Below are 24,199 nucleotides of genomic sequence, written 5' to 3'. Positions count from 1 at the left end.
CTTGAGTTTGAAATGCAATAGAAATCAATTAAATGTGTAAGAACAGTTATCAGGGGATGTTTTAATTACTTCCATTCATTAACATAGAAGAAAATGTCAAGGGAACACGGGAGAAGTTAAAATGTGTGCAGAAACTAGAGCAGCACATACAGATAACATCCATCTCTTCTGTTTAAACACTGTGTACTCTGCGAAATGCCTGCCATAATAATTACCTGTGTGGTGGCGGTAGAAGAAAAGTATTTGGGAGAAAAAGTTAACACGAGCGGGTGATTACAAACCTTGTTGCACAGACACACCAGATGTCAATTAAAAAGCCTCTGGCCTGAATGTTGGGCAGGAAACAGAAGATGTAACGCATGGGAGGTGAAGCCAGGTAGGAGATTCGCCTGGGAAAATGTGACAAGAAAGATGCATGGTACCTGAATACAGGTAAACAGCCATGTGGCAGAACATGGGTTAGAATAAATGGAACCATATAAAGTTAGCATCTAGTAGGAGAAGAGGCTGGCTATACAGCCAAATGGTTTGTAAAGGTATTTTGAGTCTGAGTCTATTTCTGAGTGCATGGGGCTGGGAGAGAAAAAAACCAGGTCCAAGGCTTCAAGGCTTAAAACCTAGAAAATTAGTAAAATTGATAAATTTATTGGCAAAGAAGAGTGATGAGGTACACCTTAAGTATGTTTTACCTAAGATGACAACAGACTTTTAAGAAAATATTCATTTGGGAGCACTGTGACAAGGAGCTCAGCTTCGGAGATGGTGAAAAGCATTGCTTTGGAGGGGATTATCAGCATAACCAAAGTAAGTGGACGTATTTGTCTTTTTAAGTCACCGTCTTAGAGGCAGAAACTCAGGAGCAAAATACATAAAGCTTTAAGAATTTTAAATGTCATTCCACTTGATATAAGTAGGTTTCAGGGTTTTTCATCTGAAAAATCTATGCCTTTTAAGTTTCACTCAATTTTTATTTAACACCATTGACAGGAGCAGAGATATGTATTTAATGTTCTCTAAAGCCTCAAACTCTTCAGATCGAGAGGTAGGGTTTGGAGATTCAGTTCTGGTCATGGCAGGGCTGTCAAGTGGTATTAATGCCTTTATAAAAAAGACCCCCCAGATCATCCTGGCTCAGTCCCCTACCATGTAATTTTGCAGTGAGTCAGCTCAGCTGCCTGAAACTTAAAACAGAATCTCACTCAACCTTGCTAGCATTCTCACTTCAGACTAACAGCCTCAACAAAATAAGGAATAAATTCTGCTATTTGCAGGCAATGACCTTTGCTGCTTTGTTACTGAGGCCTAAACTGGCAAAGACAATTTTTCTATTTGCTTTATTTCTGCTTTTGTTTTTGTTTGTTTGTTTCATATTTCTACATCCTTTTGATTTTTTCTATTTTTATTTCTTTTTGAAATTAGACATTTATTTACATTCCAAATGTTGTCCCCTTTCCTGGTTTCCCCTCTACAAACCCCCTATCCCATCTCCCCCTTACCCTGCTTCTATGAGGGAGCTCCCCCACCCATTCCTCCCTCACCGCCCTAGCATTCTTCAACACTGACACTGGGGCATCAAGCCTTCAAAGGACCAAGAGCCTCTCCTCCCATTGATGCCAGGTAAAGCCCCTTCAGCTCCTTTAGTCCTCCCTCTGACTCCTCCATTGGGGTTCCTGTGATCAGTCCAATGGTTGGCTTTGACCATCCTCATCTGTATTGGTCAGGATCAGGCAGAGCCTCTCAGGAGACATCCATATCAGGTTCCTGTCAGCAAGCACTTCTTGGTATCAGCAATAGTGTCAGGGTTTGGTGTCTGCATGTGGGATGGATCCCTAAGTGGGAAAGTCTCTGGGTGGCCTTTCCTTCAGTCTCTGCTGCACTTTTTGTCCTTGTATTTCCTTTAGACAGGAGCAATTCTGGGTTAAAATTTTGGAGATAAGTGGGTGGTCCCATCCCTCAACAGCCTCAACACGGGGAAGGGGCAGTGTGCATGCCTAACCTCTGGATATGGTCTCTACAGGTTCTCCCTCTCCTTTGTTGGGTATTTCAGCTAATGTCATCACTATGGGGTCCTGGGAGGTTCTTGTTCCCCTGGTATCTGGGACTTTCTGTTTGCTACCTCAGTTCCCCATCCCCCATGCTACACACCTGACCCTCTGTACATCTCCTCCCACACCTGATTCTGCTCCTCTTTTCCCCTTCCCCTCCTCTCTTCCTCCCAAGTCCCTCCCACTCTCTACTTCCCTTGATTATTTTGTTTCCCTTTCTAAATAGTACTGAAGGAAGACTCTTTGGTCTTCCTTCCTCTTGAGCTTCATGTGGTCCATGAACTGTATATTGGGTATTCCAAGCTCTTTGCCTAATATCCACTTATCAATGACTACATAGTTCTTTTGTGAGTGAGTTTAGTTACATTTCTCCTTCCTCTCCTCTCTCCAAACACTTCCATATAACTACCCACACCACTGCCCTTCCTCCAGGTCCCCACCAAACAGCCCCTCCCTCCTCTTCTCCTTTGAGAGGACAGTGGTCCCCCTGGGTATTTCCTCACCCTAACACATCAAGTCTCTGCAGGGTTAGGCCCATCCTTTCCCACTGAGGTCAGACAAGGCAGCCAGCTAGAAGAACATATCACACACAGGCAACAGCTTTTGGGATAGCCACTGCTCCAGTTGTTGAAGAAACCATATGAAAACTAAGCTACACATCTGCTATGTATGTGCAGGGGGCCTAGGTCTATGCCATATATGTTCTGTGGTTGGTGGTTCAGTCTCTTGAGCTCCCAAGATTCCAGACTAGTTGACCTTGTTGGTCTTCCTGTGGGGTTTCTATTCCACAGCTATTGTTTGTTTGTTTTTCTATATGAAGTTGAAAATTGCTCTTTAAAGGTCTGTAAAGACTTGTGTTAGAATTTTGATGGAAATTGCATTGAATCTGTAAATTGCTTTTGGTAAGATGACTATTTTCACTAAGTTAATTCTATGGATCCATGAGCATGGGAGATCTTTCCATCCTCTGATATCTTTCTCAATTTCTTTCTTCAGCAACTTGAAGTTCTTGTCATATGGGTTTTTCATATACTTGGCTTGAATTAGACTAAGATATCTTATATTATTCATGGCCATTGTGATGAGAAATATTTCCCTAATTTCATTCTCAGCCCATTTATCATTTGCATAAAAGAGAGCTCCTGAATGTTTTTTAGTTCCTTTGTATCCAGCTACTTTGCTAAAGTCGTTTATCAGCTGTAGGAGTTCCCTGGAAAAACTTTTGGAGTTGGTTATGTATACTATCATATCATCTGCAAATAGTCATACTTTGACTGTTTCTTTTCAAATTTGTATCCACTTGACCGCCTTTTGTTGTCTTGTTGTTCTAGTTAGAATTTTAAGTACTCTACTGAGTAGATAGGACGAGTGGGCAGCCTTGTCTTGTCCCAGATGTCTCTCTCCATTTATTTTGATGTTGACTACTGGCTTGCTGTATGTTGCTCATTTTATGCTTAGGTAAACATCTTATATCCCTGATCTCTCTAAGACTTTTAACATGAATAGGGTGTGAGGTTTTATCAAAGGCTTTTTCAACATCTCAGAAGACAATGATGTGCCTTTTTTTTCTTTCAGTATGTTTATATGGTGGATTACCTTGATGGATATTTCAAATATTGATCCATCTCTGCATCCCTGGGATGAAGCCTATTTGATGATCACACATGATGCTTTTGATATGTTCCTGGAATTGGGTTACAAGAATTTTATTGAGTATTTCTGCATCAATGTTCATATGAGAAATTGGTCTAAAATACTGTGTTGATTTTCTCCTGCTCATAGTGTTTGAGAGAAAAGTATTTTTTTAATTAGTCAAAAAGGGTGAAATGTAAGATGTTATACAGGTGAAGGCAGGTACAAGATAGAATGAGACCTGTCATTGGATGAGAAGGAAGGATGGGTGTGAGAAAAGTTTGAGGGAAGAGGAGGACACTGGAACGGAGAGAGACTGAAGGAAGAAGCCACCTAGAGAACATGGAGATGGATGTTAAGATTCCACTCAGTATCTTTACAGGTTGTTATGAATGTTCTTAAGGGGTGGATGTGTATAGGGCTTTGTATCTTTAGGTGGTCAATTATATCTTATCAATTGGGCCAGAGGATATTGTGTTGTGTGTTACTTCTTGTGGTGAATTAAGTTTAAGAGATGATGTGGCAGCTGGAACGCTAAGCTGCCACAGAATTGGGATGTATATTTCTGGCATGGTGACAGTCGGCTTTGGGAAATAGATGAGTAGAGAGATTGTTGCCAGGCTCAGAGAGAGGGCATCAGTAGTGTTATATGGGATGGAGCAAAGCAAGTGAAAGGCTTTGCTGACTGAGGTTAAGATATCTATCAGATATCTTAGGGCACTGCAGTGCCAGACATAGTGAGGGTAAAAGACAGCATTTTATTTTTTATAATTTTACAGCAACATCCTTTGATTAATCTTGGTTGAAAATCTATTTTATTAGATATTAGAATGACTATTGCAGCTTTCTTATTAGGTCCCTTTGCTTGGAAAACTTTTTCCTAGCTCTTCACTTTGAGGTAATGTCTATCTTTATTGATGAGATGTGTTTCTTGTATGCACCAGAATGATACAATCTGGTTTCATATCCATTATGTTAGCCTGTGTCTCTTTATTGGGGGAATTGAAACCATTGATGTTAAGAGACGTTAATGACCAGTGATTGTTCATCCCTATTATTTTGATGATGGTGGTGGTGGTGGTGGTGATAGTGGTATGTGTTTGTGTGTTTCTGTGTGCTTCTATTGTTTTAGCTGGTATGGAATTACTTACACTTTGTGTTTCCTTGGATGTAGTTATCCTTTTTGGGTTGGAGTTTTTCTTCTAGTATTTTCTATAGTACTGGATTTGTGGATTGTTTAAATTTGGACTTGTCTTGAGATATCTTGTCTTCTCTATCTATAGTGATTGAGAGTTTTGCTGGGTATAGTAGTCTAGGTTGGCATCTATGGTATTTTAGAAGTTGAAAGATATCTGCCTGGGCCATTCCAATGTTTAGAGTCTGTTAAGTATTGTGTGTAATTCTGATAGGTCTTCCTCTACATATTACCTGGCCTTTTCCCCTTGCTGCCTTTAATATTTTTTCATTGTTCTGTAAATTTTGTGTTTGTTTATTATATAGCAGGAGGATTTTCCCTTTTTGTTCAGTCTAATTGACGTTCTTTAAGCTTTTTGTATGTTTACAGTAATCCCTTTCTTTAGGATGGGAAAGTTTTTATCAACGGTTTTGTTGAAAATATATTTTGATCATGGAGCTGAGACTCTTCACCTTCTTCTATTCCTATTATTCTTAGTTTGGGGCCTTTTGTGGTATCCCTGATTTCCTGGATGTTTTGTGTCAGAGATTTTTTAGATTTAACATTTTCTTTGGCTGATTTATCAATTTCTTCTATAGTATCTTCAATGCCTGAGAGTCTCTCTTCCATATCTTTTATTCTGTGAACGGTACTTGCATCTGTTGTTCCTGTTCTCTTCCCTAAGTTTTCTATCTCTAGGATTCCCTCAGTTTGTGGTTTCTTTGCTGCTTTCAATCTATTTTCCAGATCTTGAACAATTTTGTTTCCTTCACCTGCTTAATTTTATTTTCCTTCATTTCTTTAAGGGATTGATAACTCTTTAAAGTCTTCTCTATCTGTTTGTTTTTTCCTGTATTTCTTTAGATTTATTCATTTCTTCTTTAAAGGCCTCTATCATCATTAAAAGGTTGGACTTAAGGTAATTTTCTTGTGCTTCAGTTGAGTTATGATATTCATGGCTTGCTGTAGTAGAATAGCTGTGCTCTGCAGGTGTCATGTTCTCCTGGCTGTTTTTGATTGTGTTTTTCCTAAGGTCTTTAGTCATATTGTTGATTTTAGTTTCTGGATGTTTCTTTTATAGCAGGTATTGGGACAGGGCCTAACCTCAATGATCTTGGTATGGCAGTCCTCTGGTGTGTATCCTTAGGCTGTAAGATTCCAGATCAGTAAGTCAGATGAAAGCAGGCTGAGAGGCTGAGAGGTGGTGGAACAATGGAGGTCAGATGGAATAGAAGGTAGTTGGGTGTGCCCCAGAGGACTCAGCAAGCAGGGAAGGAATCTAACCTATATGTTTCTGGATCCACAGGTCTGATGAAGGTGGGCAGAGAGGTGGTGCTACAATCCATCCTTCCGATTTTGTCAAATATTTTCAGATTTTATTTCAGTTCCTCCGTTGGGTTTCAGTTTGCAGTTTAGCTCAATTTTTTTGTTGTTGTTTAGTTTCCAGGTTCTCTAAGACACATACATACATACATACATACATACATACATACATACATACATACTTGCATAATGTATACAAACTCACACAGGTATTGTATGCATATATGTAGATGTGATTTTTTTTTTGTACTGCGGTAAACAAATAAATGACAGAAACTACTTAAAAGAAAAAGAAGGGGTGTTCATTTGGGCAGTAGTTTCAATGCTTCTGTACACTGTCATTTGGTCTCTTGTGCTCCATCAGAACATCATGGTGGTAAGAACATGTGATGGAAATATTCTTACCCTATGGAAATCGGAAAGCATAGCAAAAAAAAAAAAGCATATTTTTCAACTAATTCCCTTCTCATAAAGTTTCCAGATGGTGTGATTCCAATAATGTGATTCTATCTACTGAACCTTTGCAGTGTTATACAAATTGTAGATACACCAAAAGCATGTCTTACAATATAGTTTTATGAGTTTGCTTCAAATTTCTACATAACCTTTAAGTATATTAGCAAAATAATTATATGTTTAATAAATTAAAACACACATTGGTATTTTTCACTACTGTGGAGTGGATTATCCATTCACTGTCATTTCCATTCAGTATAAACAAGTTACCTTAACATCCCTTATTGCGAAGGTACTGACAATGAACTTTCTATATTTTATACATCTCAAACATTTTTACTTAGTTCATTCTTAAAGATGTTTGAATACAGAATTCTAGTTAGCCATTACACCCAAACACATAGGGAGTCTAATATCCCATTGATATTGACTTTTACTATTGACTTTTCTCTTTTACCCTCAAATTAAACCTATATCTGACCAGTCCCTTACATAGTACCCCTCATTATCTTAATCATTTTTCTTCAAATCAAATACTTTCCACAACTGGTTGCACAACTTTCACAAATGCTTTCCTCTGGAATGAATTTTTCTTTTCAAATATTTTATTATTAATTATAGGGTTTTCATTTTTGGGACCCTTGGAAGTTCATTTGTAATGGACACATTTTTCAAAATATTGTATTTTATTAACAAGCAGAATAGTATCTATAAAGTCATATTTCTGGTTTTGAAATCAGGAGAAAGGGGACATGCATTATGTAGGCTCATATGAAAATATAAAGGTCTTCTCTTTTCAAGTTATTTTGAATATTTGACTACTTTATATGTGCATATAATGTATTTTGATAAGTACTATGCCAATTTCTCCCACTTTGTTCCTCCTTAATTTTCTATACAACTATGCCATCCTAATTCATACATTCAACCCTCTCTTCCTTTTCTTTTAATTACACTAACAGAGCCCTCTTTGTTTCTTATATGTGCATAGGATCTTCCACTGAAGCATGAGTAGCTAGAAGCCAGGATCAATCCTTGAATAATGACTTTTTCATCCTTCAAAAAGTCATCAATAGTATCTCAACTAGTGGTGTGACTTCACGAGCCTCTGCCTTATCTGAGTCTTTGGCTAGCTTGATCTTGTATGGGCCTTTCAGATGTCACAGCCATAGAAATATCATGTGTCATATACTGTAGCAAGGACTGCCTGTGTGTAACTGCTGGGGGCCATGCACCTGCAACAGCATCTTCTGCAGGAGGACCTAATTGTGGACTGCCTGAGACAACAAGGATTGCTGGTGCGAACAGTGCTAGCCAACCAGGAACTGCTGTTTAGATTAGACACTTTCTAGGGACCAATGGATGCATAGGAGGAGGGTATTAAAGGAGCTTGCAGCAGTGCTCAGATGAGCTTGATGCAGCATTTCTCCTGCTCCCAGAGTCTATGTCTTTGACTCTGTGCAAACTTGTCCCTAGTACCCACTGGCAGGTAGGGGTGGATGGAGAGCTGTCTAGGGCACAGGCATTATCTGGCACTCAAAGTGGTCGATGGACTACTTCATCGTTCTCATTTTGTGGCTGCTTGCAAGGGGGCTCATTTTTGCCTATTGCTGCAAGGACTGTGCTCGAGTTTTGACCTGATCTGCTCTTCTTCTCCTTGCAATGCTGCTGTTGTGCACTTTCGGTTGCTTCTTCGGTGAGTTGGCACCTTAGTGTTTTATGTTGGTGGGTCCCTCAAAGATGAGAGCAGGAACCTCATTTCTGTCTTCTTTGTCTTTTCTCTCTGTCCATCCTAGTAATCTCTGTTTTGGTCTCGGTTTGGTTCAAGGGTGAACCGGCAGTGAGCACGAGGCAAGTGTGAGGCAAGCGTGGAGTGATCCTGCAGCGGCCATTTCTGTTCTCCTTTGTCTTGGGGGGATCGTGCTGTGATAAGTGTGCAGCGGCCATCTTTTCTGTCTTCTTTCTCTTTCTCAGCTCATTTTTACTTTTGGTCTCGATTCATCCTGGTATCTGACATAAGGGCTGGTTTCCTAGGTGGTGGTACCATGGATCAGTTCCCTAATGCTTTTTCCTTCCTGGGTATACCATCCAGACATAAGGCCATTGAGTTGTACCTGAGGGAGTCCCCTGCTAAGTAAACTGTGATGTCCGTAGTCTCTTCTGTCATATTTATCATAACTGTTGGTCGTTTGTTTCCTTTGTGCTCATCACCATGGGTTCCCTCCCCTCTACCATCAAGGAACCCCAGATTAGGGCTCTGAAAATCTTCTGGTTACTTATGGTCTAAAGGTTAAGACTCATGACCTGGACCAATTTTGGGAGGAGGCTTCTATATTGGCCCCCTGGATATCCCCAAGGACCCTGACCTCTGGGTGCGTGTTCTCTTCCTTGCCTGTAAGCACAAAGTACAGTCTGGGATTACCCTTCCCTTTTTCTTTGTTCCCATCCTCCTTACAGTCATCGCCAGTCTTAAGAATTCTTCCCCAGAGGAAGTGGTGGCTGCCCATAACAAACACTGCCAGAATCAGGCCAATATTCACCTTTCCATTACTGATTCCTTCCCACTTTTTCCAGGTAAACAGGTGAATTTTAGAGATGAGATTGAAGGCTCCTCTCCTCCAGCCCTCAGGCCATCAGGCTTCAATTCATCCTCCAGCACCACTGTCCAAGGTCCCTCACTCACTAACCCTTCTGCCTCTGCCCCATTGGAGGTACCCGGATTTACCCCTGGAGTGATTTAGGCGGACCGTTATGGTAATCTAACTTGTGGCACTGTATGAGACATGGAAATTCATGTTCCCCTTACTGATTACAAATCCCCAGAGTATCCCCCAAGCACATCACACCCACCCCTGTTCACTTTCCAAGGGTCCTTCACGTGCCCACTTTCATTGGACTTTCTACCCCTTAGGAGCACTGCTAGCCTGCACTAGTCATTCCAACGTGAGTTTGTCATTGGCCAAATCAAGATTATCTTGATCAATTCCCAGCAAATTTTGAAAATTTTGCCACTTATAGCCTTTGGTGCTACTCACTGAGTGGTCCAATTTGAACCTCTTTTCTTCAAATCTTAGCTTCACCAAGAAATTAGAGTAGAGATGACCAATATTGTCCTCATCATAACTACACTTAGGACATCTACTGTCTTCTAATCTCTTGTAGCAAAAGCTGTGGCCATGTTTTGTCATGTATGCATCCTCAATCATAGCAAAGCAGATGGGGCTGTTCCATGGAGAGGTGTAAAATTTACCAGGGACTACCCAACATTATCACCTAACCTCATACTTGGTATGTGGAGGTTTACCTCACTTGATGCTTCCAATATTACTCCCTATTTTAAGAGGGATTTCATTAGATTCTGATATGAGCCCATTATAAGAAATTGGAATTTATGTGGCCCCTCTCATTGTCCTGATTTAATCTCTCAAAGGGTGGTCATCTCTTTATAGGATAATATTAAGAGATTGCTTGACCCCTTGTGAATAGCCACTTTTACTATGATTGAAAGAATTGTCATACTAATAATTATTTTGTTTAAGTATCTTGCACAGAATATTTCTTGGGACCAATGAGGAGATGGGTAGAGAGCATTATAGGAGCTTGCAGAAGTGCACAGATGAACTTGGTGTAGCATTTCTCACCGGTTCCCAGAGTGTGTGTCGTTGAATCTGTGCCAACTCACCCCCCAACTATCAAGGGCAGGTAGGGTTAGGTGGCAAGTTGTCCAGGACAAAGGCAACAATATACAGTAAATATTGTTTAATTGTGGATGTTCACTATATCTACATCTTACAATCTTTCCATCCCCTCTCCCACATTGTTCTATTGATATGAGAGGAAAGATATAGTATAGAAATTTCTTTTACAGCCATAACCTCTTACACTCTGAATATTGCTCAGATTTTGGATCACTGTGTTAATCACTATCATTAATATTTACACACACCTGCATGCACACATAGATAGATAGATAGATAGATAGATAGATAGATAGATAGATAGATAGATAGATGATAGATACACACAGATATTCTCTGATGAATGTTGAAAGGTGGTCTAATCTGTAGACATAAAGATAAGAACTTAGGGAGAAAACTCATTCCTATGTCCATCTAACAGAGAATTAAGGAAAGTACTATTCTGTTTTAATTTTTCATTCCCTGATTTACTAATGGAGTTAAGTATATTTTACATTTGTGAATCATACACGAATCATACATAATGTGTCTCACACCTACTGTCCCTTTCTCTACAATATTTCGTTTTACTTTCAGACACTCTTTATTACATATGAATACTAATTATCTGTCATTCTAATGTTCATCATTCCCCCAGTATAAACTTTCTTATTTCCACTTGCTAACCACCTCCTTAAGAAATAAGTGTGAAACTGAGCCAGACCTTCCTCTCTGTTGACCAAATTTTTTTTTGATATTTTTTATTAACATTTCAAATGGTATTCCCTTTCCCAGTTTCCTGTCCATAAGCCTCCTATCCCATCCCTCTTCCCCCTTCTTCTATTAGGGTGTTCCCCCACCCAACCACCCACCCATTCCCACCTCCCCGCCCTGAAATTCCCTTACACTGTGGGGTCGAGCCTTGGCAGGACCAAGTGCTTCTCCTCCCATTGGTGTCCAACAAGGCCATCCTCTGCTACATATGAAGCTGGAGCCATGGGTCTGTCCAGGTGTACTCTTTGGATGGTGGTTTAGTCCCTGGGAGCTCTGGTTGTTTGGTATTGTTGTTCTTATGGGGCTGCAAATGCCTTCAGCTCCATCAGTACTTTCTCTAACTCTTTGAATGGGGACCCTGTCTTCAGTTCAAAGGTTGGCTGCGAGCATCTGCCTCTATATTTGTCATGCTCTGGCAGAGCCTCGCAGAAGTTAGCTATAATCGGGCCCCTGTCAGCATGCACTAGAGGGCTAATATCCAATATATACAAAGAACCCAAGAAGTTAGACTCCAGAGAATCAAATAATCCTTTTAAAATATGGGGTACACAGCTAAATAAAGAATTCTTAACTCAGGAATATCAAATGGCTGAGAAGCACATAAAGAAATGTTCAACATCCTTAGTCATCAGGGAAATGCAAATCAAAACAACCCTGATATTCCACCTCACACCAGTCAGAATGTTTAAGATAAAAATCTCAGGTGACAATAGATGCTGGCAAGGATGTGATGAAGGAGGAACATTCCTCCATTGTTGGTGGGATTGTAAGCTAGCACAACCACTCTGAAAATCAGTCTGGAGGTTCCCTAGAACATTGGACATGGTACTACCTGAGTACCCTTCTATACCACTTCTGGGCATATACCCAAAAGATGGTCCAATATACAACAAGGACACATGCTCCACTATGTTCACAGCAGCCTTGCTTATAATAGCCAGAAGCTGGAAAGAACCCAGATGTCCTTCAACAGAGGAATGAATACAGAAAATATGGTACATCTACACAATGGAGTACTACTCAGCTATCTAAAACAATGACTTCATGAAATTCATAGGCAAATGGATGGAACTAGAAAATAACAGCCTGAGTGAGGTAACCCAGCCACAGAAAAACACACTGGATATTCACTTATTGATAAGTGAATATTAGCCCAAAAGCTCGAATTACCCAAGATACAATCCACAGATCACAGGAAGCTCAAGAAGAAGGATGACCAAAGTGTAGATGCTTCAGTCCTTCTTAGAAAGGGGAACAAAAATATTCATAGGAGGAGATCCAGAGATAAAGCTTGGAGCAGAGACTGAAGGAAAGGCCATCCAGAGACTGCCCCACCTGGGGACTCAGCCCATATACAGCCACCAAATTCAGACAATATTGCTGATGCCAAGAAGTGCATGGTGACCAATTTTCACAGTGACAGAAGTAGGCTGCTGAGGAAGAAACAGCCTAAATTGGCTTATGCAGAGGAAAGCCACAGAAACAATATTCACCTTTCAAGGAAAGAGTAGCAACTGGTACAATGGTGGCATAACTATTATAGAAGCAACCAAACATTTTTCTGATTGGTTTTGAGGACTTTTCCAGAAGATGAAATCCATTTCTGGTGCTATAAGCCCAGTTAAACATTCATGACTCAGATTGCCGTAAGATGTGTTGGTTGGGACAGCTTATTTACTAAATTGAAGCAGCATTCAGGTTCCTTCTAAATATATATGGCTATACCCATCTACAGTCTTAATCCAAGAAATTTCTCTTCACAATAAAGATGCTAAACAAAAAGACACCTGGTGCTCAAGATACTGAAGGATGAGTGTTCAGCCCTCAAAACATATGCATTGCTTCTAAGGATTGGGAAACATGGAGGAAGGTCTAGGGAAAATGTATGAGTCAGAATGTAGGAAGAAGAGTTTTGCAGTGTATTCTTCTGAGCTTGATTATAGCCAATGAAATCATTTCACCTCAGCTGTGCCTGCCAGAGAAGAGGCTATATAAGACCTAGACTCTCAACCATCAATCACAGATCAGGGAAATGTGTGTTCAGAAACACACATAGTGGAGTGTGGTTGACTGTGGTGTGTGTATGCCATTGTATGAATGTGGAGGTCAGAAGATAACTTCTCAGGAGTTAACTTCCCTCTATCTTGTTCTTGAAGCATAGTCTCTCTTATGATTTCTGTTGCTGTATAACACATGGCAGCTTCGGAGCAATTGTCTCATCTTGGCCTTCCATGTCTGTGATGAGATGCCAATGTTGAGACTACAGATTCAAACCCTCATATCTAACTGTTTTACATGTGTTTCAGGGATCGAACTAAGGTTATCAGGATTGAACGGCAAGTGCATTGACTAGCCAACCGGAGTTCTTTATTTCATACCTGTTTCCCACCTGACATATGCAATAACTATCTTTTATTTTATCGGTATAAAGTAAATTTTAGACCTCCATTTCATTCTCTCATTTCAGCTCCTGTTCGTTTGTAGGATGCTATCCGGAGTCTGTGCCTTTTCAAACTTTGTGGATTTAAACCCCAGTTTCCTCAGATTCACAAGACAGAGAGCCTAACAATCTGGCTGCAATCAATGTGGGTTCTATCCCAAGTCCCAGCCGATGTAACAATTGATCAAAATCTCTCTATATTGTGGATAGAGCCAATAGGGGGTTTGCCTTAGCATCCAGAGAAGCTAAAACTGCTATGAGAAATGGGGGTTTCCGGGCAGAAGCATGACATTGTGTCTATTCTAATCGACAGAGATTGACCATATTCATTAACAAGCCACTAAATCGTTTTGTCAAAAAAACTATTTTGATTATTAATCAGGGAAAGATTCATTCAAATAATAATTGATAACCTTTCAGGGAATGTCATGAAATGAGTCTGTCTACATTGGTGATTGAAACTGAAATCCACCCAACTGTTCTAGATACCAAGGGAGTGGTGTGCGTCAAACGCTTCAGGTGTATCCTGGGAGTGAATAATCATAGTACATTAACCTATGAGAATATTCTTCAATTTATAAAAAGATGTCTTAGCTCAAACCCCTGAAGCAGACCCAAAGACAAACATTTATCACAAGTGATTTCCTAAGGAAGGATTCCAAGGGAAAAGCATATGAAGGCAGAAAAGCCACCAGCAGAAAAAAGTGATGAAACCAAGCAAGGATGTAATTACAAGTAAAGCTTCAGGCGAGCTCCTGCTGGTCGCTTGGGGACCTCTGGAGTGGAAGGCATGCTTCTGTGCTGCCCCACCAGAAGCAAAGTTTCTTTGATATCTTATCAAGACACCTGCCAGTCATTATTCCAGTACTGGATTTCCCAGACGGTAATGATGCTGTCACAACAGGTGTGATACAGAGTTTACTGTGATGCAAAACCTAAAGCAACATAAAAGCTGGGTAGCAGCAAACATATTCATAGCTCTTACATATCATGTTCTTAAAGAATATTTTATGCAGCAAAATAAGATTGAGACATTATATCTGTAAACTAGAGGATATAAAATTATGAATATTACCCAAATCATATTTCAGAAAGAGAAAAACAGACATAGAAGGATAAATAAGCACCTAGTTTATAGTTTTATATCCATGAATATCTATGTACTATAATACTATAGTCCTATTATATATTCATTGTCACAGAAAGAATAGAAGCTAGAGTAGAACTAAGTGCATGGGGCAGTGCTGGCAGCAACACGTGTCAACATCAGTAACCAAATTGAGTTAGTAACATCATGTCTCTTATTGACTATTGTTGATTGGAAACTGAAAAGTGTTTTCTCACCTTTTACCCAGTTTCTCCAGTCAGAAATTTTACATTTGCTCCTTGCTTTATAGAACAATATTTTTACCACATCTTCGACCTAAGATATCTTGACATCCTTAAATAGGACATGACTGTGTCTGGGGTCTGAGGCATTTATATGTGTGTGTGTGTCAGAGTATATGCATATGCAAGTGTACACATTCATTCTTAATATATAGTATATATACATATACATAATACATACATATATATTATGTATACACACACAAATATTATATATATTTAAGAAAGGCCTGAGTGTAGGACCAAAAGGAAGCTTCTTTGGGCCATTGTTGATAGAGGAAGAGGGAAGAGCATTTCAGCTGCCATGCCTAATAGATGATGCTTTACTGTGACTTATGAATGCATTTACATCGGAATTCCTGGAAGGCCACCAAGATGGCATGTTGAATGAGACAGAGTTAACCAATAGACAGTTGGCAACTTGTTGTCAACTTGTCATTCAAATTATTTCAAGTCAAGTAGATGCATAGTTTAAGAAAAGGTCAAATCATTTTCAGTGATCAAGCCTGAAATGAATGTACTTCAGAACATTATTTAACAAAACAAAACAACAAACCCTTTTCTATTTGGGTGGCTCAGAATTGATCAGATGATATTTTTTTGTGTAATCTCATGATATATGACTGGAATAGAAATTAAAGTATGAGAAATTTCAGGAAGAGAGGGGGTGGAGGAAGAGGAGAGGAAGAAGAGGAAGAGGAACTAAGAATTGTAAATGGAAATGACTCTAACTTTTAAAATAAGGCTAGTATTTTCACCTTACTGTATAATCTATTTAACACCCCTGGGCAACATGAAGGAACATTATTCCTCATGGTTTAAACCTGTTTCAAAGGACATTTTCTGATCTCTTTATAAATGAGGTGTGGACTGTACTGGAATATGCAGTAACACACTGCATGGCTGCACCACATTCCTTGTTTTATAGGGAGTTTTTAACCAAAGCAAGAAGTCTCAGAGAGGGAACCAGCATGTGAGTAGTTATGCGAAAGTGTTTATTGGTATACAAGTTCCATTGTTGCTTTATTGTCCATAGCAAATCTCATACTTGTTCATTTTAACATCGTTTAAGGACTCTTGCCCTAACAATATAAAGGAAAGCATTATCGTAATACATGGTAAGAGTTTGATCTGAAGAATAAACACTGCACCTTCATTGTCATGTTAGTTAGGACAGCCTTAATAGAGAGGCACGTCAGGAGACACAAAGAGCAGGAGTGTACTTTTCACACCACTGGAGGCTGGAATCTAGAATAAAAAAGATGTCAGTAAAGTGGATTTCCCTAATATCTCTCTGTTGTTCTCCTTTATAGGGAGAATATTACAATTTGCCTCCTGAGTTGTCTTTGTGTAGCCTTAAACGTTGTGTTATTCCTACATAGTGAAATAAGAAGGCGTACAATTCAGAGTTCTGTACTCTTCTCTGTATAGCAATTAACACACTTGAGGCAATGTATCATGTGGAATGTATATGCATTGGCGAGGAGATCGGAATATCTTCCGCACTACCATTATACCTGTGAATTTTCTCAATTCTGGATGCAGGACATCTGAAAACAATGTGTCTGCACACAACATGGCATTTGAGCGTATAAAGGATTAGATGCTACTTCACAAGCAAGATGCTGTTCAAAACATAAAAACGTGTGCATATTAATCGCACTTTATAATAATAAATATAATAGGAAAACTACATTAGCCTTATCTGTCAGGACAATGTAGAAGATTTACAAACCCCCTACTCATTAAGGGTCTTTTCAAGCAGCACTGCGCGCTGGTCCCCTGAGGAAAGGCATGTCTCTGTGGTAGAGCACCTAAGGAAAACCGGGTCTCAGTGCGTGGACCTATTGCAGGGTATGTAAAGATAAAAATCAATAGACATTTTGTCAGCTCGTTCTAAGCATGATGTGCAACCAAGCGCAACAGCTATCAAGAATAACTTATTTTGTTTTTATTCTGTAAGTAATTATTTCTGGCCTAGTAGGAAAAACGAGCAAGGAAATGTGAGGTTCCATTAGAGTCGTTAGAGTTAATAGGGATGGTGTGTGTGTGTGTGTGTGTGTGTGTGTGTGTGTGTGTGTGTGTGTGTGTGTGTACAGGGAACAACATGATTCATCACGTTACTTTGGAAAGAGTGGACATTCATATTTCCATATTTCAGAAAAGCATGTAAACCCGAAATCTCAAGTGGACATTTTCTGGTGGAGGTGAGTCATGTCCGTGTGCCTATTAGTTATAATCGCAAGTGTAGAAGGAGATTGACTTGCTATGTAAAAGGAGGACATGCTGAAAATACAGAATTAACTAGAACTCTGAGGAGAACCAGAACTAATGAGCTGAGCAAAACGGTTCTTTAAGGAAATTGAAATGCAGAAAGAAACAGAAGGAAAATCAGGAGACACGCCCTACAAAAGCCTCGGTAGCTTCTACACATCACTGCCCGCTCTGCTGACTACGTCATTCTCCACGATATCATTTTAATTATTATTATTACTACTTTTATTTTTAAAGTCCAGCTGTTGCCCCTGCACTGGTCTCCCTTCCGACAGCTCCTCATCCCATTCCTCCTCCCCCGTCTCCAAGAAGATGTCTCCCTGACCCCGTTCCCAGATCTCCCCACTCCCTGGGGTCTCAAGTCTCTTGACGGTTAGGTGCTTCTCTCACTGAGGTCAGACTAACAGTTCTCCACTGTGTATGTGTTGGGGGGCCTGGGGCCAGCTGGTGTATGCTGCCTGGTTGGTGGCTCGGTGTCAGAGAGATCTCGGGTCTGGGTTAGTTGAGACAGCTGGTCTTCCTATTGAGTCAGCCCTCTCCTCAGCTTCCTCCATCCTTCCCCTAATTCAACCACAGGAGTCCCCGACTTTAGTCTAACAGTTGGGTGTGAGTATCTGCATCTGACTCTTTCAGCTGCTTGTTGGGCCTCTCAGAGGACCGCCATGCTAGGCTCCTGTCTGTAAGCACACCATAACATTCGTAGTAGTGTCTGATAGTCCTTGGAGACTCCCCTTGAGATGGATCCCAAGTTGGGATGGTCACTGGACTGCCTTTCCCTCAGTGTCTTCTCCATATGTGTCCCTGCAATTCTTTTAGACAGGAACAATTCTAGGTCAGAATTTGACTCCGGAATGGCAACTCCATCCCTCCATTTGATCCCCTTTCTACTGGAGGTGGACTCTGTGAGTTTCCTCTCCCTGCTGTTGGGCATTTCATCCGAGGTTCCTCCCTTTGACTCCTGAGAGTCTCCCATCTTCCAGGTCTCTGGTACTTTCTAGAAGGTGTCCTCTACCTCCCACCCACTGAGGTTGCAGATTTCTTTCCAGTATCCCCCAACCCCATACCTGATCCTGTTCCTCGTTTACACTCCCCTTCCCTGCCCCCACCCAGATCCCTCTTTCCCTCTGCCTCACTTGACCCCTTCTACTTGTTAACCTTATTGAGTTCTATGGGTTTTTTTCTAGGTATTCTGTACTTTCTTGGCTAATATTCACATATTAGTGAGTACATATCACACATGTTCTTTGGGGTTTGAAGTATTTCTAATTCCATCAATTTGCCTTCAAAACTCATGAAGTCCTCATTCTTTTTTATTTTGAAATTCAAAACTTTATTCATGAATATACTTTTATTTTTGTTTTAATTTTATTTTTCTTGTATGTTTTATATATTTACATTTCAAATGTTATCCCGTTCCCCCCTCTCCCATACCCTCTCTTCCTCCCCTGCTTCTATGAGGAAGCTCCCACTCCCACCCACCCATTCTAACCTCAACACCCTGGCATTCCCCTACATTGGGGCATTGAACCTTCACAGGACCAAGGGCTTTTCCTCCTGTTGATGCCAGACAATGCCATCCTCTGCTACATATGTGACTGGGGCCATGGGTCCCTCAACATATACTCATTCATTGTTTAGTCCCTGAGAGCTCTGGTAGGGTCTGGTTGGTTAATACTATTGTGCTTCCCATGGAGTTGCAAACCCCTTCAGCTCCTGCAGTCGTTGCTCTAACTCCTCCATTGGTCCCCGTGTTCAGTCCAATGGATAGCTGCAACCATCCTCATCTGTATCAGTAGGGCTCTGGCAGAGCCTCTCAGGAGACACCCATATCTTGGCTCCTGTCAGCAAGCACTTCTTGGCATCAGCAATAGTGACTGGTTTTGGTGGCCGCATAGGGGATGGATCCCCAGGTGGGGCAGGCTTTTGATGACCTTTCCTTCAGTCCCTGCTCCACTCTTTGTCCCTGTATTTCTTCCTCTGAGTATTTTGCTCTCCATTCTATGAAGGAATGAAGCACTCACACTTTGATATTCCTTCTTCTTGAGCTTCAAATGATCTGTGAATTTTTCTTAGCTATTTCAAGCTTTGGGGCTAATATCCATTTCTCAGTGAGTGCATACCACATGCGTTCTTTTGTGACTGGGTTACTTCACTCAGGATGTTATTTTCTAGTTCCATCCATTTGTCTAAGATTTTTATGGAGTCATTGTTTTTAGATGTCCTCATTCCTAATAGCTGGATAGTATTGCACTGTGTGAATGAACCATATTTTCTGTATCCATTCTTTGTATGTTTGTGACATCTGGGTTGTTTCCAGCTTCTAGGTATTACAAATAAGGCTGCTATTAATATACTGGAGCATGAGTCCCTGTGGTGTGTTGGGGTATCTTTTGGGTATATGCCAAACAGTGGTATAGCTGGTCTTCAAGTAGATCTATTTCCAGCTTTCTGAGGAACCTTCAGATCGACTTCCAGCGTGGTTGTATGAGTTTGTATCCTTTTACACCAATGTATCAGAGACGTCTCCAGCCGTCATTCAAGTCTTTAGATCCATCTCTTTTATGGCCACTGTGCAATCAGAACCTAAACACACAGAGTATTTCCTTAAGTGACTTCACTACATTATCCTTCAACGGCCAGGAACCTCTCTGTAAAGAACGGTCAGCAAAGATTTATTCCATCCCCATTCCTACAGTTGCTGTAGGAATAAAGGACTCTGGATTAAAGGCTGAGTGTTTTTCCACAGCAAGGAGAAATCTCCAAAAGTCTCGTAACATTTATGTTATTCCTGATATTAAGCAGAGAGCACTGCTAATAGTTTTTGGTACTTGAAGTGAATTGTTATTTTTTTTCTACAGTAGAAGCAAATCTTAACATAAATTTAACCATTATGAGCTTTGTCCCATTTTTCACTACTATTACCAACTTCCAGGAAGCAGTGAATATCTTCCTAAGGAAAAACCTAGGAACACCATTAAGTATGATATTGGAAATGAGACTAAGGAAAACATGTCCAGGGGAAATCAACATTGTTTAACATCTATTTTCGTGTGTGTGTGTGTGTGTGTGTGTGTGTGTGTGTGTGTGTGTGCTTGTTTTCAGCTAGTGTGCTATTGCTCTTAGCTACCAGAAGAGGATATTAGAGCCTGTGTAGCTAGAGTTACAGGCAGTTGTGAGCCCCTGGACTTGGAGGTTGTGAAATGAGCCTGGGACCTCTGGAAAAGCAGCAAACAGTATTAACCAATAAGCCATTTCTTTGGCCTCAGAAATGAAGATTTTTAAGAGTGAATGACTTTTACGTTTATCTTTTTAAAAAATAATAATTCAGATGGCTAGAGTGATAGCTCAGAGTGCAGGATACTTACAATGAACATCCTTGAACCTGAGTTCAGATACCCAGGACCCAGATAAAAGCCGGGTATGGTACCATGTGCCTTTAAACCCAAATTGCTGAGTTGGACCTACACAGTCAAATCCTAATGGCCCTGCCAAGTTTTTCCAGTTCCAACAGTTAGTTCAGGTTCACTGAGAGATCCTGTCTTAAAAAATAAGGGAGTTTGTAATCCAGGAAAACACCTAAAGTCAACATCTGGTTTTCACAAGTCCCTTACAGACAAAGGTACTGTTACATACAGATGTATGCAAACACATAGAACCACAAATTAATTTTTGATCATTACATAAAAATATAAAAGTATCTGCTTCTCAATACTATACATATGCATATCTATAGTCATTGTGTTGTGTGAAATACTGTAAATATATATTTACATATATATATATACATATATATGTGCATGTGTGTATGATTGTGTGTCCCCAAATGTTTATCATTTTCTTTGAAGTAATGACCTTCAGTACTCATCCTTTAAGCTTTCTTTAATGAACGGTAGATTATTGGTCACCTCTGGCCAATCTCTCTGCAGTAATAGACCATAGATTCTTCCTCCCAGCAGCCTGTAATGTACTGCCCACTGATTACTGTTCCCCATTCTATTCTTTACTCCTACATGCATCACCTGGGGGTTATCACCATTTTGCCAACTTCTTTGAGATCAGCTTTTAGATTCTCTAAGGTAGAATATGTAACATTCCTCGTTCTGAACGGGGTTTATTTCACTCCTTATAATGATCTCTAGTTTCATTCACACTGCCATGGAAAAAACAAGCTGTCTTTTTATGTCTGACTGTTATCTTATCATGTACATGTGCAACATTTTTCATGTATTCATTGATCGGTAAACATGTTAATAGACTCCATAACCTAGTTATCACAAGTGGTACTACAATAATCATGGAAGTAAAGATGCCTTTCATATGCCCATTTAATCCATTGTAAGTTATTTAGTAAATGCTTTTAGTGGGTTGCTGGCTGCCACAGTTTTGTTCACATGCACCTATGTATGTGTAGAGATTTCAATTGAGAGCCTCAGGAATGATAGGCATGTATTTTACCACTGAACTCTATGTTAAACTCTACTACTTGAGAAATCTCTATTGTTTTACATCCTGGTCATAGCCATTTATAGCTGTATTAACAGAGTACAAGGGTTCTCTTTTCTCCATACTTTTGCTAACTCTTGTCACCTTTTGGCCTTTTAAAATTAGACATCCTTCAGAAGTGAGATGGATTTGGTTTGCATTTCTCTAAGAGCAGCAACATTAGATACTACTTTTGTGTTATTCCATGTGTTCTGGGTGTAAGTCTTCCGAAAATTCTCTAAGTCTAGTGCCCATTTTAATGCTGGCATTTAGTTTTTATTTGACTTCCTAGAGGGCTCTTAATGTGTTCTGCATATTAACTAATTCTTTGTCATCAAACCTTTTTTTAGCATTCTGGGGGCAGACTTCTTATTCTGATGATGGTTTTCTTCATAGAGCAGAAACTGTTTAGTAAGATATAATTCTGACGACATGGTTTGTTTTCATTTCCTGTGCTTTTGTGGTCTTGTCAGAAAACTCTTTTTCTGTCCCAATGTCCTGTAGCCTTTCTGTTCCCTCAGGGGAAAAAAAACAGATCCATGGGAATAGAAAAATCTTCAGGATTTTCAAAACAATAAAATAATTTCCCTAACTTACAGCTCTCAATAAATGGAAAGCCAAAGGGGGAAAAATAGGCATTGTGTAATTTCCAAGTTCAACTAAGCAAAGTATTCACAGACTAAAATGTAAGATTATTGGGTAATTTTACAGAAAATTCAAGAGAGAAAAATCATCCTGAATAAATTTCATATCCTACTCAGATGTCAGAACTGAGGAGAATTATGCAAAGTACAATCCCTCTAGGGAACAATATGATCAAATTTGTTAAAAACTCGTTCAAAACTATTTTGCTGCTTGTTATGAAATAGACAATTGGGAAACTGTTAAAAAAACTAATTTCAAAACATGAAATTTAGAAATATTTATGTCATTAATTTTTTTAAAAATAAACTGAACAAGGAAGTATGGTATCAGAGAGTCACGAGCAAATCAGGACAAATTAATGCATCAGATTTAGTAAGTATTTTTTCTTTTTTATCCCTGGACTGGAATCCTGCTCAGGCACAGAAGCAAATTGCTGTGGAGACGGTGAGAAAGCAAATCAAGCTAGCAATGGAGAATTGGACCAAACATAGACTATGATGTCAAAGTGATTATATTTTACAGAATCAGTAAGTGTTGAAAGGCATAGGAAAATCAGCCAACAGTTTTTTTTCAACCAGATTCATTTGGCTTTGTAACCAAAGCAGCCTTTATAGGTCACCAGTCAAATTTTGTATGGCTGACACTTGAAGCAGGCTCTATAACAACCCAGTAATTGCCCTCCTTTTCCTAAATACGGAGCATTCATATTGCTTCCCAAATTCTGAATTGCTGTGATTTTCATACTGGCATCCCTGTCCCTTAGTGAGATACATTTGGTGACTTTCTTGTATTTTTATGGTTTCTGTGCGAATATTAAAGTGGATGTGAATACATAGTAGTGTGGCATTTATTGTCCCTCACTCTAGTGTTAACAGCGAAAGTGTACACTGGAACTACTTCTGAATAAACAGCATTACCAGAAGTCTTGGAATAAATTCAGGATAAAGGAAAACATAATGCCATCTTCTAACAGTCAGTGTTTCTCCTACCACTTTCATTGGTTCTTGTTTGAGATTCACCGTTTCCTGTTCGAAGTTGTGATTTTTATCTTTGTTCTTAAGTTCGGCCGCTGATTACCTAGTTTACAGTGTGCTAAAACACAGATAAGTACATGTACAAACAATGCACATCGATTATGATTAAAATTATTCAGCTAATTAATTTGGAAAACTAATTATGTCATGTACTTGTTCTTTACAAACAAGAACAAAATACTAACCATGCTCTTATGCAATTTCTGTCATAGAAACACTTTATAACTTTACATGTATCCCTCTCCTCTCTTATTAAAATATTGAATTTTTCTGACTCCTTGAGTAGGACTCTGAGTCGAATGAATACCATATTTAATACCTAGAATTATATGAGTTACTATTAGTCACATGGATCTGTTTTTCCACAGTATCTCTGATTCTCCTTTCTTACAGAAGTCTCCGGTAAGGCCTGTGGTTCTTCCTTTAAAGTATGAACACATAGTTCTTTCTCTAGGCTTGCACACCTATGAGCAGTGCCTGTTCTATGTTAGAGTGTCTATTGGTCGAGCCTTTCATCAGGTGTTGATTAGGCAGCCAGGTTGATGGATATAGCTTCTCTGACATTCTATGTGACATTCTACACAATCTCACAGCAGACTTCCTGCTCCTCTGGCTCTTAGAGTCTTTCTGTCCTAACTTCCACAATTATCTCCGAGCTTGAGTGGAGGTTCTTATGGTAGATCTATCGGTTGTAATATATATGTAATTTAACGTATGATGTGTTAGATACAATATGCATATATAATTCTGAAATAGCAAGCATGCATGCACACACAAACACACACACACACAAGCACACACACACAAACAGCTTTCATATCTGATTGTGTCTATCTTGTGCACTAGCTTCCATG

This window comes from Rattus rattus, chromosome 7 (assembly GCF_011064425.1).
Source record: "Rattus rattus isolate New Zealand chromosome 7, Rrattus_CSIRO_v1, whole genome shotgun sequence".
In the NCBI taxonomy this organism is placed as follows: Eukaryota; Metazoa; Chordata; class Mammalia; order Rodentia; family Muridae; genus Rattus; species Rattus rattus.
This window is presented reverse-complemented; position numbering follows the sequence as displayed.